Raw genomic sequence first — 12,435 nt, forward strand, 5'->3', positions numbered from 1 at the left:
TATTGCAATTGGACTCTGCTAGTGAGGAATAATACCTAAAAAGTTTATTTCATTCCCCCCCCCCAAAAAAATGGGTTTCGCATAATTGTTGAGTTTGGTAACGTGATGAAAGCGACACAGCTTCACTGTTCTGACTGTGAGAAGGAAAGATTTGCCAGTGCCCTCCCCCAAAGCCGCCATGGACCGGCTTTGACCATCTTATTGAGCGTGGCGGGGAAATATGACGTCATGTTTTGGAATGCCAGGATGTTTTCGGGAAAAACAGGCCACTACTAAGGGACACGATGCTGAGCCCAAACGTTCAACTATACGCATAGTTACTCACCTTAGATTAGCCCTCCAGCTCCTGGGATCGCTCATCACTTATCACCCTCCTCAGCTCACTCTATTCCACCTTTCACCTCACTGAAAAACACCGCATTGAACTCCCTGACCTTCTCTGACCTGCCCTGACCTCCGAGCGCTCGAGGCTGCCCTATGGTGTCACCTGCGGGTCCCAACTCACACTGACGCTCCTAGCGCGAGCCGTGCAACATTTGCCTGTGATCGACAGCACCCAATCGGCGTCTCTATGCAAATTATATCGCCCAAACGCATTTCGATAGCGGCTAATAATTGTCCTCTCGGGTGGTGCGCCGCTCCCATTGCGAGGTCCCGCCATTCGCCGGGCCCCGCGCGCACCCTGTCATTACGGTGCAGGGGAGCCGCGACGTGCCATTGAAAATGTTGCACGTCCAGCTGCCGGGTGCGACCAAAAAACGGTCTGCAACACAGTTTTATCGGGAGGATGGCGGCGCTGAAAGGGTTTGGACTGTGGCCGGCTGGCTGGTGGGGAGCGGGGGCAGCCGTGACCGACGCCAGAGGTCCCAGGGCACGTGCAGTGCAAGGGTGGAGCGGCCCGCCCGAGACAGCTGCTGACAACGCTCCTAAACGCAGCTCCGGGGAGCGAGAGAGCGGCTGGTAGGTACTGAGGCAGAAACTGGGGATTTTGCTAGTTTTGGAGTAAACTTCAATAGCTAATTTACGATAGACTGGGAAAATATGTAGTCCAGGATAAATGTGCCGACAGATAAAATGCATTGCGGAGACATTCAAAGAGTAGGTATTCGGTGAAAGAGTATCACACGTTTTAACACGCGCACTGCAGCGGGTCTGAGCCGAACACGAACTGCAGGGGGGGGGGGGGTTGAAAACAACCCCCCCTGAGATCTCGAAAACGGCGCAACATAGCGACAAGCGGTAAACGGCGTTGGATAGGTTAAGATGAGATCTACAAGAAATACTAAGATCATTTTTGGGTCAGGTCAAAAACGAGGTCACCAGAGGTCACCGAAGACAAAATGTTACGATTTTCACAACAGGAATTTCGCGGTAGTTTTTCTTGAATAACTTGTCTTGCACACAAGACAGAGGATCGATTCGAACGCCATCGTTCTTAGCTCGTCAAGGCGCATCGAATGATATATAATATGACCTCGAAAGCTCAAGTTGAAAAATTGACCTCAGGTCAAGGTCATGACCTGACCGAAATAGGTCATGTTGCATATCATTCGATCCGCATTGACGAGAAAAACACGATAAACGTCGAACGGAGTCTCTATCTCTATTCAATCTCAAGTTATTGAAGAAAAACCGCTGGTGACCTCAGGTGACCTAAGATGACCTGGAGATCACCTTCCAAAGGTCATAAGTGATATGTTTCGGTGAAATCACCAACAGGGACCTGTAATACTATGATCCTGAGCGTATTGAAGTCATAGGATGGCATTCAGAGTAAGTTGAAATTTCTCCCATTGACTTATAATGGGCCGGTCGCAAAAATGACCTGACCTTAGGTCATCGATATAAAAATTCCGAGATATACAAGTTGTAGCTCGTGATGACTTTACTATTTCCTGTGGGTTTCAAGATCATATCTCAACAACTGTGGGCTTGGTGGGATTGCAAACTTCGAAATTTACGTTTCGAGGTAGGGTCACTTGACCTGACCTGGTGACCTGACCATAGGTCACCTGGGGTCAAAATTTTTACTCAAGGTGTGCGAAAGTTGGGAGAACAGGTATGCAAAATTTGGCGGCGCTACGCGCCGCCGTTTTCTCGCGATTTGCGAAAAACCACAGGGGGGGTTGAAAACAACCCCCCCCCCTGCAGTGCGCGTGTTAAAGTCAGGCATGAGAGCTCAACACATATGCTATGCATCAAGAGGCTATGGATGGTATGAAAACAGTGGTGTTGTGCCTAATTCAATATCCCACTAAGACATGCAATACAATATACCCTGGGTGTTGTGTGCTTTGTTCTTCTAAAGTGGCGATGCGTTGCATGTAAGTACATCATATTGACATACGCTGTGGCAGACCACTGGCAGTGGGCACCATTTGGTATGGAAACTACTCGACCGATTTCGATTATTATCTGGTCATTCGACTGACCATGACAAAAACGCTGTTGAAACTATATGCGCCGCCCGTTTTTTTTTCTAACGATTTGCCTACTGCTGTTGGACCGAATCGTTCCAAAACAGTTGGACCATGATTTGTAGACAAGCCTTTACTCCTAAAATGTTGCAATCGATCTGAGCAGCCCTTATAGATCTTCACCCCGCCGAGGTCTGAAACAGTGCCTTTTTGGAATTTATCTAGGGCAAGTTGTTGTCATGATGCGGAAATAACTTTTACAGTTTCAATCAACAAAACTTCAAATGCTTGTTGTTGCGGCCGAGTCTATTGACTATGTACTTTACCGTGCTCCATATAAATGTCATGACTGTCATGAACGACTGTGCTCGACAGGAGGGCGTCAGTGGTTGAGAGGGCGGTGATCGTCAGGAGAGCGTCAAATAGGTAAGAGGGCTCTCGATCAACATTCAACTGGAGGGTACCCATAGGTAGAAAGGCACCGACAAAAAACAGGAGGGCTTCAATGATCATGAGGGCGGCGATCAAAAGGAGGGCGCTAATGGGTAGAAGGGCGACGACTTAACAGGAGGGCGCCAAAAGGTAGGAGAGCCCCGATAAACATTCGACAGGAGGGCACCAATAGATATGAAGGGTGGTGATAAAAAGGAGGGCACCAATGGGTAGGAAGGTGGCGATCAACAGGAAGAAGTCAATAGGTAGGAGGATGACAATCAACAGTAAGAGGTCGCCAATGGATAGAAGGGTGGTGGTTTACAGGCGAGTGCTATAGTTAGAGGGCACTTTTGCCCAGGACGGTGACATTGAATGAGATTACGCCTGTGAGGAGGGCGGCAATGATCAGGAGGACAGTTATCAACAAGGGGGCGCCAATAGGTGGGAGGGTGGCGATCAACAGAAGGTCGCCAATGGGTGGAAGTGAGGCGATCAACAGGAGTGCGCCAATAGGTAGGAAGGCTCCGATCAGCAATCAACAGGAGGGTGCCACCATGTAAGAGGGCGGAGAGGAACAGGAGAGCCCCAATAGTTGGGAAGGTGGTGATCAGCATGAGGTCGCCAATAGGCAGAATAACGGCAATCAACATCAGGTCGTCAATAGGTGGGAGGGCGGTCATCAACAGGAAGTCGTCAATGGGTGTAAGGATGACGATCGACAGGAGGGCGGCAATGGTGAGGAGAGCGCATTTGCCCAAGAGGGTGATACTGAACAGGAGGGCGCCTGTGAGGAGGGCGGCGATCAACAGGAAAGCACCAGTGGGTAGGAGGCGGCGATCAACAGGAGGGCGCCAGTGGGTAGGAGGGAGCATGAGAGCACCAATAGGTAGGAGGCTTGCCATCAACATTCAACAGGAGGGAGCCAATAGTTAGGAGGGCGTCAATGGGCAGGAGGGAAGCGATCAACAAGAGGGTGCCAGAAGGGAGGTGAGCGGGCATCAAAATTCCACAGGAAGGCGCGTTAGGGAGGAGGGCGCCATAGGAAGGAAGGCGCCGACCAACAGATGGGCGCCAATGGGTAGCTGGGCGACGGCCTACATGTGGGCGCCTTTGGGTAAGAGGGCGGCAATTTACAGGAGGATGTCAATAGGTAGAAGCATGCTGAACAAAATGAGGGCACCAGTGGGTATGAGGGCAGCGATTTGACTTAGATCGACAACTACCGCTACGATTAGTACGAGGGCGCCCGAGGGTGCCCTCCAACCGCATTATTCTTGTAAACACGTTCGCGATTGGAGTGCACCTTCGGTGCCCTCGAATCGCAAAAGGCGCCCTCGGCGCCCAAGGGGGCATGGCCCAGTGCCCCCTGCCTACGCTTCTGTGCGTAAGATATGCGCAAACTACGCGAAAACTATGGATGACCTCGTCTTGCCAGTTCTTGTCAATGTGGGCACTAATGCGTTCTCATTCGTGAACTTCTCGTGAAATCGCCGCAAACTCGTAAACTAAATATGCGTGAGCTAGTCGTAAACAGTGCAGGATCAGATTCCCAGTTCGTGACTAAAAATGACATGACTTTTCACGACAAAATCGAGTCCAAAAGTCGCGCAAGTGTCAGTCCACCGGGAATGATCTCCCCCCCCCCCCACCACCACCACCGCAACCCCTTCCCTCCCCCCCACACACACCACCACCACCCACAAGCTAACTCCGTTAATAAGTCGATGGAAACAAGAGCGGCGCCAAACGAATGAATTCCACAAGACTATGCTAGAGCACCTATAACTTTTGACCTTTGTCATTTCAACTCTCAAAATCAGAGGTCAAGGCATTAGCGTCGCGACGGGGGGCAAGCGGGGCAGCTTGCTCCCCCCCCCCCAACCTCGGACCGGGCACCCCCTGAGATCGATACAGATCCGATGAGATTTTGGAGTCGGGGAAAAAATGGGGGCACGTTTCTGAGAATGCCTGTGAGGTCACACTCGGTTGGAGTGTGAAGTTCAAACCAGAGTCGGAGTCGCAATCGCCAAAATCTTCAAGACTCCGACTCCAGACCCGGAAATGTCAATGCTGTGATTCATTGCTTGTTCCTAGTTGGTTCTGTATTACATTTTTTACCTGATTTTAATAAGTTTTGGAGTGCTGACACATAATTTTCGTTCAAAGCGTGACACGAAATCTTCGGGGCCTTTCTAAACTCTCGTCAAATGTCTGCGACAGGCTCAAGTACCGTTCAAGTGCCGCATGGCTCATGAGCTTGCTTTTCACACAGGCTCCTAAGGAGCTCCACTGAGCTATAAGAAGCTTTCAGAGGGCCCAAACCGGCCTCTGAGAGTCCCACTGGTGTCCATGTTCTCTGAGGGCCCATACAGGAATCTTTGAGGACATTATATATACGTAGACCTCTGAAGGGCCGCACGTATCTTTGAGGATGCCTTCGAAAATTTCTGAGAACCTTAACCTTAGTTCTGATAGTTCAGCGGCGAACTTTTGAGGCGACAGACTTTGCCAACCCCAAGCCGGCATCTGAGGGGTCACAACTCACGTGTCCCTCTGAGGGCCGCGAAACACGTTTCTTATGTCCCACTCCCTACGTAGGGTCCTTAGGGATTCGATACAGACCCCGAGGGTTCACTTCACACTGTTATCCGAGGGCTCCAGGCTCAACCTGGGCCTAGTCTCCTAGCGCCCGCCGCCCACACTGGCTTCTGAGGGCCCACCTTGGGCTCGGAAAGCCCTAAAGCACCACATACACGTAAAAGTATTTGGGGTAGCCCACGCCGATCTCCGGGATCCTAAGCAGGCTTCTGAGAGTCCACACTGAGCCTGAGTGGCCTGAAATGGCCTGGAAGTCCCAAGCCTATCTCTAAGGGATTCATTGCCGCTACGCCGTGCGTAACTTTTGGTTCCGTTAAACATTTTTTGTTCGCGTTTGCAGCGCTTCCCTTCACACGAAAAAACGAGAAACTTTTTGTTCACACTCGAGTAAATAAAACACTTCCTCTCACTGGACAACACTCCCGGAGTTGTCTGTGGCCCTGCGGCAGTTGTCGTCCTCCCGTGCGGTGGGACATGACGGTGTACGACTGTTTGCTATTCGCCAGTGTTTTCCTGTGATTGGACCCCACATTCTCCATCTAGTCAATGCCTCATTTTCTTTACGCACGTTTCCCTCATCTTGGAAGCTTGCTTCTGTCGTGCCGCTTCATAAGTCTGGTTCCCGTGACAGCGCTGTTAATTTTAGAACTATATCAATTTTACCAGTGTTATCGAAAGTATGTGAAAAGGTGGTTTGCAATCAGCTCGCTTCTTATCTTGATACGTCCTCTATTTTATCACCATCTCAGTATGCGTACCGCCGATATCACTCAACGGAGGATGCTCTCACCGACGCTGTCGAGTGGGTGACGCGCCGCGTCGACAAGGGTCACATTGTTGCCATCACGTCGGTGGACCTCAGTCGCGCCTTTGATAGTGTTGACCATGGTATTTTATTGTCCAAGTTGAGCTGGTACGGTGTTGATCCCGGGTGGTTCGCGAGTTACCTCGGTGGCCGGCGGCAGGTGGTGAGAGGCGGCTCCCTATCCCTTCCTATGTCCCATGGCGTTCCGCAGGGCTCCCTGGTCGGCCCAATCCTCTTCAGCATCTTCACAAATGACCTACCTTCCTACCTTCCTCATGGACAGCTTATTTCCTATGCAGACGATACCCAACTCCTCGATTCCGCTCTTCCCACTGACTTACCTGTCCTTAAAAAACAGCAGGAAGACACCTTGCTCGCTGTCCAGTCCTATTACACATCCAATTCCTTGAAAATGAATCCTAGTAAGACCACCCTGCTTCTTGTGGGTACTGGCCAGAACCTCAAGAAAACCTCATCCTTTTCCCTTACCATATCCGGTCACACACTACAACCATCCCCTTTTGTGAAGATGCTGGGAGTGACGGTCGACTCAACCCTATCCTGGGAAAAGCACATTTCAAATGTTGTCAAAAAGTGCAATTCCATCCTTCTATGTTTGTATAAAATTCGTCATCATCTTACCCCCGAGACCCGTAAGCTCCTTATCCAGTGCCATGTTTTCCCCCACATCCTTTACTGCCTCTCCGTCTGGGGCGGGGCCGCTCGCTGTCATTTACATAAGGTGCAGAAGATCCTGAATTTTGGTGCTAGGGTCGTCTCCGGAGCGCGGGTTTCTGAACATATTTCACCGGTGTTGAGAGCCCTCGGCTGGCATGACATTGCTGATCTTGTCGTCCACCGTGACTGCTCCACTGTGTTCAGGGCGCTGAGTGACCCTTGCGCTCCGGAGGCGATCCGCTCCCTATTCACTCGGCGAGCCGCTGTATCGCAGCGCTCAACGCGGGCAACGTGTGCCGGTGTACCGGAGCTGCCGGCTTACCGGCTGTCTATGTCGCGCCGGGCCTTGTCGTACCGAGCGGCCTCGTCCTGGAATCGCCTGCCGCCTGCCACCACCGGCTCTCGAACTAGAGCAGAGTTTTTACGACTTTTAAACTCGACATGTGACTAGCGTTTTGGTATTTTAGTAGCGTATGGCAATCTACTAAAGCAGCGTATGGCAATCCAGTGCCGCTTACCGGATCAAAATCCGCCCATTAGTTTCCGAGATCTCAGGGGGGGGCCGAATCGGCCCCCCCCCCGCCAGTTTCTTGTCCCGGCGGAGCCCGCCAGGAATAGGGTTAACGTGCACGTCTGTGGTAGTCTGTGTTGTAGAGTCACATCTGTGATGTGAAATTTGCCGTGCAAGGGTCCATAAAAAATCAACACTGTGACGTCATCAAGTGGGCTGGGCTCAATTTTTTAGTTCAGAAGATGTCACATTGTAAGGGGAAAGCTATTAAAAGTTTTCCTTAAGAGAGCTATTGCAAATATTCATTAGGAGGAGGTGAGTGAAAAGCTCCCCCTCCCCCTCCCGGGTCCACGAGGTTCAAGTGTTCCGTAGCTGTGTAGTGTTCCGTGTGCGCCGTTACGAGATGTAGCGACGGGTAGCGAATGTTAAGGTCTCAGGTCAACAGGTAATCCTTGAGGTCAGGTTAACCCGCGCCGGGCCGGTGCTCTGAGATTCCACGCCGGGCCGGGGGGGGGTGTCTGAACACCCCCCCCTTCTAACTCGGCTTCTGGGCCACGTAGCGACACGCGGTAAGCGGCAATCCAAAGAACGTCCAAAACAAGGATGAAAACACCTCAGTCATTTTTTGGGTCAGGTCAAAGGTCAGGTCACCAGAGGTCACCAAAGGCAAAATGTTGACTATTTCAACATTTTGGAAACTGCCGATGGCTATCTCGGGAACCGATAGAGCTACAGCGCCGCGGAAAAAACGCATTCGATAGCCATTTCACAGACCTTTCTGAATAATATCCTAAGATTTGACCTCAGGTCAACGGTTTAGCCTCCAGAGGGCAAAAACTCCAAAATAGCCGTTTTTACGAAAAGCGTTTTTTTTTCGGCAATAACTTTTGACTCAAAGGGGCCATGACATTACTTTTGCCAGCATCGTGTTCCTCTCGTCAAGACGTCAATATTGACTCATAATTGGACTATGTAGATCCTGCAAGTTTCATTTCCCTGTGAAAGCTCCTCTGGCAGTGAGGGCGTTTCGAATTATGACATCTGAAGACTGTGCAGAGGTTTACTTATAACGTCATAAGTCAGTGACTTGACCTGACCTAAAAATGCGGTTGGTATCAAAATATTCGGCTTGAAATAAAAGTCAGGTATGCCAAGTTTCAGCTCTTTATCGCCAGAGTGTTCGGAGCTATCGCGAAAAAAATCATATGCGGGGGTCCCCCCCCCCTCGGCCGGCGACTGGCGAGGGTTGAAGAAAATCCGAGATATCAACGATGTGAGACCTCAAGAGGATAGGTACTAGGTCCTGTTCGTTTCAGCTCCCTGTGAAGGGTTCTCTGGCTCTGTGGGCGCTGCGATTTTGCGACATTTTAGGACCGTGCAGATGCTCACTTACGATGTCATAGTCCAGTGATCTGACTTAGCCTGAAAAAGCACTTTGTGTTATAAGAATAGGCTTTAAAACAATGTCCGGACTCTAATTGGCCTTATCCATCCATTAACGGCTCTTGAATTGTTGAAACTTATAACCTCATGCAATAGGTGCACAAAGGTTCAAACTTCCAGGTCGCATTTTTAAACTGATAAGATGTCTCATGTTTTTTCAGAAGCATAGTTATTTGGGTTGACATGGTGACCAGACCTTAGGTGACCTGTAGTCATTTTTTTACACACGATGCAAAATTGATACATAATAAGCCATACCGGCAATGAGAAATGTGGCCAAAAACGTCCCTGCCCACCAGGGCGAAGGCCTGACCCGACCGCCACCCCACGGCCCACCTCCCCCCCCCCCCCCCCCCCCCACACACACACTTAATATTTGTTGCGGCGCCCCCGCCTTGAGAAATTTTAAATGGAAATCGAAGGTAACGATTTTCAATAAGTTAAAATGTTTGCGACTTGTGGAAGAAATAACGTGCTTTCACTAGCAGATCGGTGGCCTGGGCGACGCTAGCGCCACAAGCTCTAGTTCAGTGAATGACCAGTAGACGTCGCGCAGGTCGGGTCTGCGCTGCCGCGCCGACGTGAGGGAACGGCACTAGTCAGAGTCGACGGGCCCTGACTGGAGAGCTGGATGTCGGCCGATACCGCTCGCCGGCAGAAAGGATAGACGTCCGACTGTCATTATTTTATGCAGCCGTTCAATTGTATCAAATCAATCGTAAAATGCTGTTGTGGCTTTGCTACCTATACAGCATTTCGTACACACCGAAATCGACAGCTTGAACCTATCGGTGGGCTGTTCATCATAGCTTATTTATAATAATACAAAACAAAGTGAGCTCCGATTTATTTGAGCAGCTCATTCTAAAGGCCGCCCCACACTAGACCTCGCATGAGGGTTGCGAGTTTGCGGGTTTTGAGTTTGCGGCCTGCGGGCATAACACTAATTCATAGAGTACCTGATTAGACCGTTCCCTTATGGTAACTTCATGAATGCAGTGAAGCCGGTACACCTTCAGAAAATCACATATAGTCGCAATACCAGCGCAACAAACCAAAATTCCACCCCAACGAAACACCCGCAAACCTCGCAGAACTTGCAGACCTCGCAGCGAGGAAAATATAAATTTGATTCAAAACCAACTTTTGCAATGCGATGCAAGCTCGCTCGCAAGCTGAAAACATGCACACTTGCATTGCATGCTAGATGGTAGTGTGGGTCACTTAGCTAAGATTGTTTTATTTGATTTTGAAGAAGCCCGAAAACTTAAAAAACTCGCAGCCCGCATGCAAGGTCCAGTGTGTGGCAGCCTTAACCCTCGCCGGCCGAGGGGGGGGGGGTGGGTGGGTGCCACCACCACCCCATAGGTTTTTTTCATTTTAGCCCCAAACATGCTGGCGATAGAGAGCTGAAACTTTGCATACCTGACCTTTGATTCAAGCCGGATCTTTTGACACCAACCGCATTTTCAGGTCAGGTCAGGTCACTGACCTATGAGGTCATAAGTGAACCTCTGCACGGTCTTCAGATGTCGCAACTTCGTAACGCTCTCACTGCCAGAGGAGATGTCACAGGGAAATTAAACTTGCAGGATCTAGTATCCATTACAAGTCTCACAACTTGTATATCTCGGATTTTTCCTAAAGGTCATAAGAGGTCAGGTCATTTTCGTGACCTCACCATTATAAGTCAATGGGGAAAAATGAAAACTTTGGGTTCATTAGTCTGAATTGCTGTTAGCACTGTTTTGAGAGACATGCTTAAACATATAATCAAGTAAAACATATAATCAAGTAAGCCGAAAGCTCCTCGGAATTATCAGGCCTTTTTCTTACGATTTTGATATTAACTATGAGAGTACGGTTACTTTACTTGATTAAAAATGAAAACTGTTATTCTGGCGCCGGGAACGATCTCCAACTATCTCAAGCACACAGAATCGTGATTTGATGCACTCCTTGCAAGGTTAAATGCGTCACTTTTGCAATGTTGACCTTGCGTGACGTCATTTATGACGTCATCAAGGTCATATTAGTTGTTCGACAATAACTCCTGATCAAATTGAGCTAGCGAGTCGGAAAAGCCATCAATGGACTCAGGAAGACCTGCCGAATCGAATGATATGCGACATGATCTCTTTCGACCACCTTCGTGACTTGGGGGTGCTGATCTGACCGTGACCTGAGGTCAACACCCTAAGTTGACCTGACCCAAACAAAAAGTATATGATTCGACGTGTCTGACCGAGGCGAACACGATGCTGCCAAAATCGCGGCTCTGCGGCCGTTTTTTTTTTGCGAAGTTATTCACCAAAAACTGAACCGTACCTTGGGGCACTTGACCTGACCTCAGAGGGCACCGATTGACCTAGGACCTTCAAGTCGGGTACCATTCTCTGCGTCTCGTAACGGCGCACACGCTCGTTTTTTTCTGCGACGCGCTAGCTCCACCAGGGGCGAAACGGCGAGGGGGGTCGTACCCGCCCCCCCCCCCTCGGCCGGCGCGTATTTAGAAAAATAGGTCCGGCGAGGTTAGGCCTTGTCATACCTTCACTGCCTTCGTCATTAAACGAAGGGCAGAAAATAGCACTTGGTAATTTGCGGACTGCGTTTGGCGATACCAGGAACGACCGTTCAGAAGTTTGCAGGATTGCTTCCATATAATAACAAAAAATTAATGGCGTGTATAAGGACGCATGGTGGGTATAAAATATGAATATTTGCTTCTTTTTTTGCATTTTGCATTTTGCTATCGAAGCGACTTTGCAAACCAAAGCACAGAATTAGTCACTGACAAGGCTCTGCGGTCGGACCCATGAACAATTTGCACGTCGTCACGTGCAAAATGTATTTGCACTGAGGGAGCAGGTCTGTAACTGAACAGCGAGCATCCAGCACTCATGGCACAGCCCTTGTAGGAAAACAGCCGCTTAGACGTATCATGTACTATAAATAAAAAGGCAATCACCGTCATCACAAGTAATCTCACCTGGTAAGTGCCGGGTGCCACACACTGCTCGTTTAACAAGTCTCCAGTCACCCATATCATAGTGCCATTAGAGCATCATACTGGATGGGAGGCGATTAGCACGGACATGGCACGGAATAGTGCGGCGGAGAGCGTTGTTGGAACATTGCGACCGAATTTTGATCTTACACTTTCTACAGCCCGAAGTGTTTAACAAAGTAGAGAACCTCTGACTGGTAAATCACTATAGAGTAGAGGTTTATTATATTTTGCTCCAAACATGGCATTACATATACCCACCAATTATGTTTGGAACCAGATTGTCGTTACACTTCTTTTTCTTATGTCGGCAGCAGGCCCTCTGGCAGTCGCGCAGATGTCTGAAGTTGTTCTCGTTGGGTTCACAGCCTCCCCACATGTACACGCGGCATCCGTTCTGCTCCTTATCGTAGTATATGCGTGGGATTCTCTCCCGACAAGGTCCCTTTTTCATCGGCTGGTCGCACACGGGGACCTTTGGTGGCTCCTTTTTATGGTGGCATCCCTGGACCACACTTGACACAATGAGCAATACCAGGCA

General features: G+C 49.7%; 1 protein-coding gene across 2 annotated transcripts in view; it reads left to right on the plus strand.

Annotated features, from left to right (window-relative positions):
• The window catches only part of LOC122388000, a 99,720-nt gene that overhangs the window by 69,385 nt on the left and 17,900 nt on the right, over window positions 1–12,435 (plus strand). Inside the window, exon 2 of one of the 2 annotated variants that reach the window (XR_006257719.1) lies at window positions 2,793–2,843. The exons of the other annotated variant lie outside the window; for it this stretch is intronic. The gene's annotated coding sequence lies outside the window, so the exon portion shown is untranslated. The remainder of the gene's footprint in view (window positions 1–2,792; window positions 2,844–12,435) is intronic. 2 annotated transcript variants of the gene reach the window in all.

Source organism: Amphibalanus amphitrite, unplaced genomic scaffold, assembly GCF_019059575.1.
Source record: "Amphibalanus amphitrite isolate SeventyFive unplaced genomic scaffold, NRLGWU_Aamphi_draft 000305F_arrow, whole genome shotgun sequence".
In the NCBI taxonomy this organism is placed as follows: domain Eukaryota; kingdom Metazoa; phylum Arthropoda; class Thecostraca; order Balanomorpha; family Balanidae; genus Amphibalanus; species Amphibalanus amphitrite.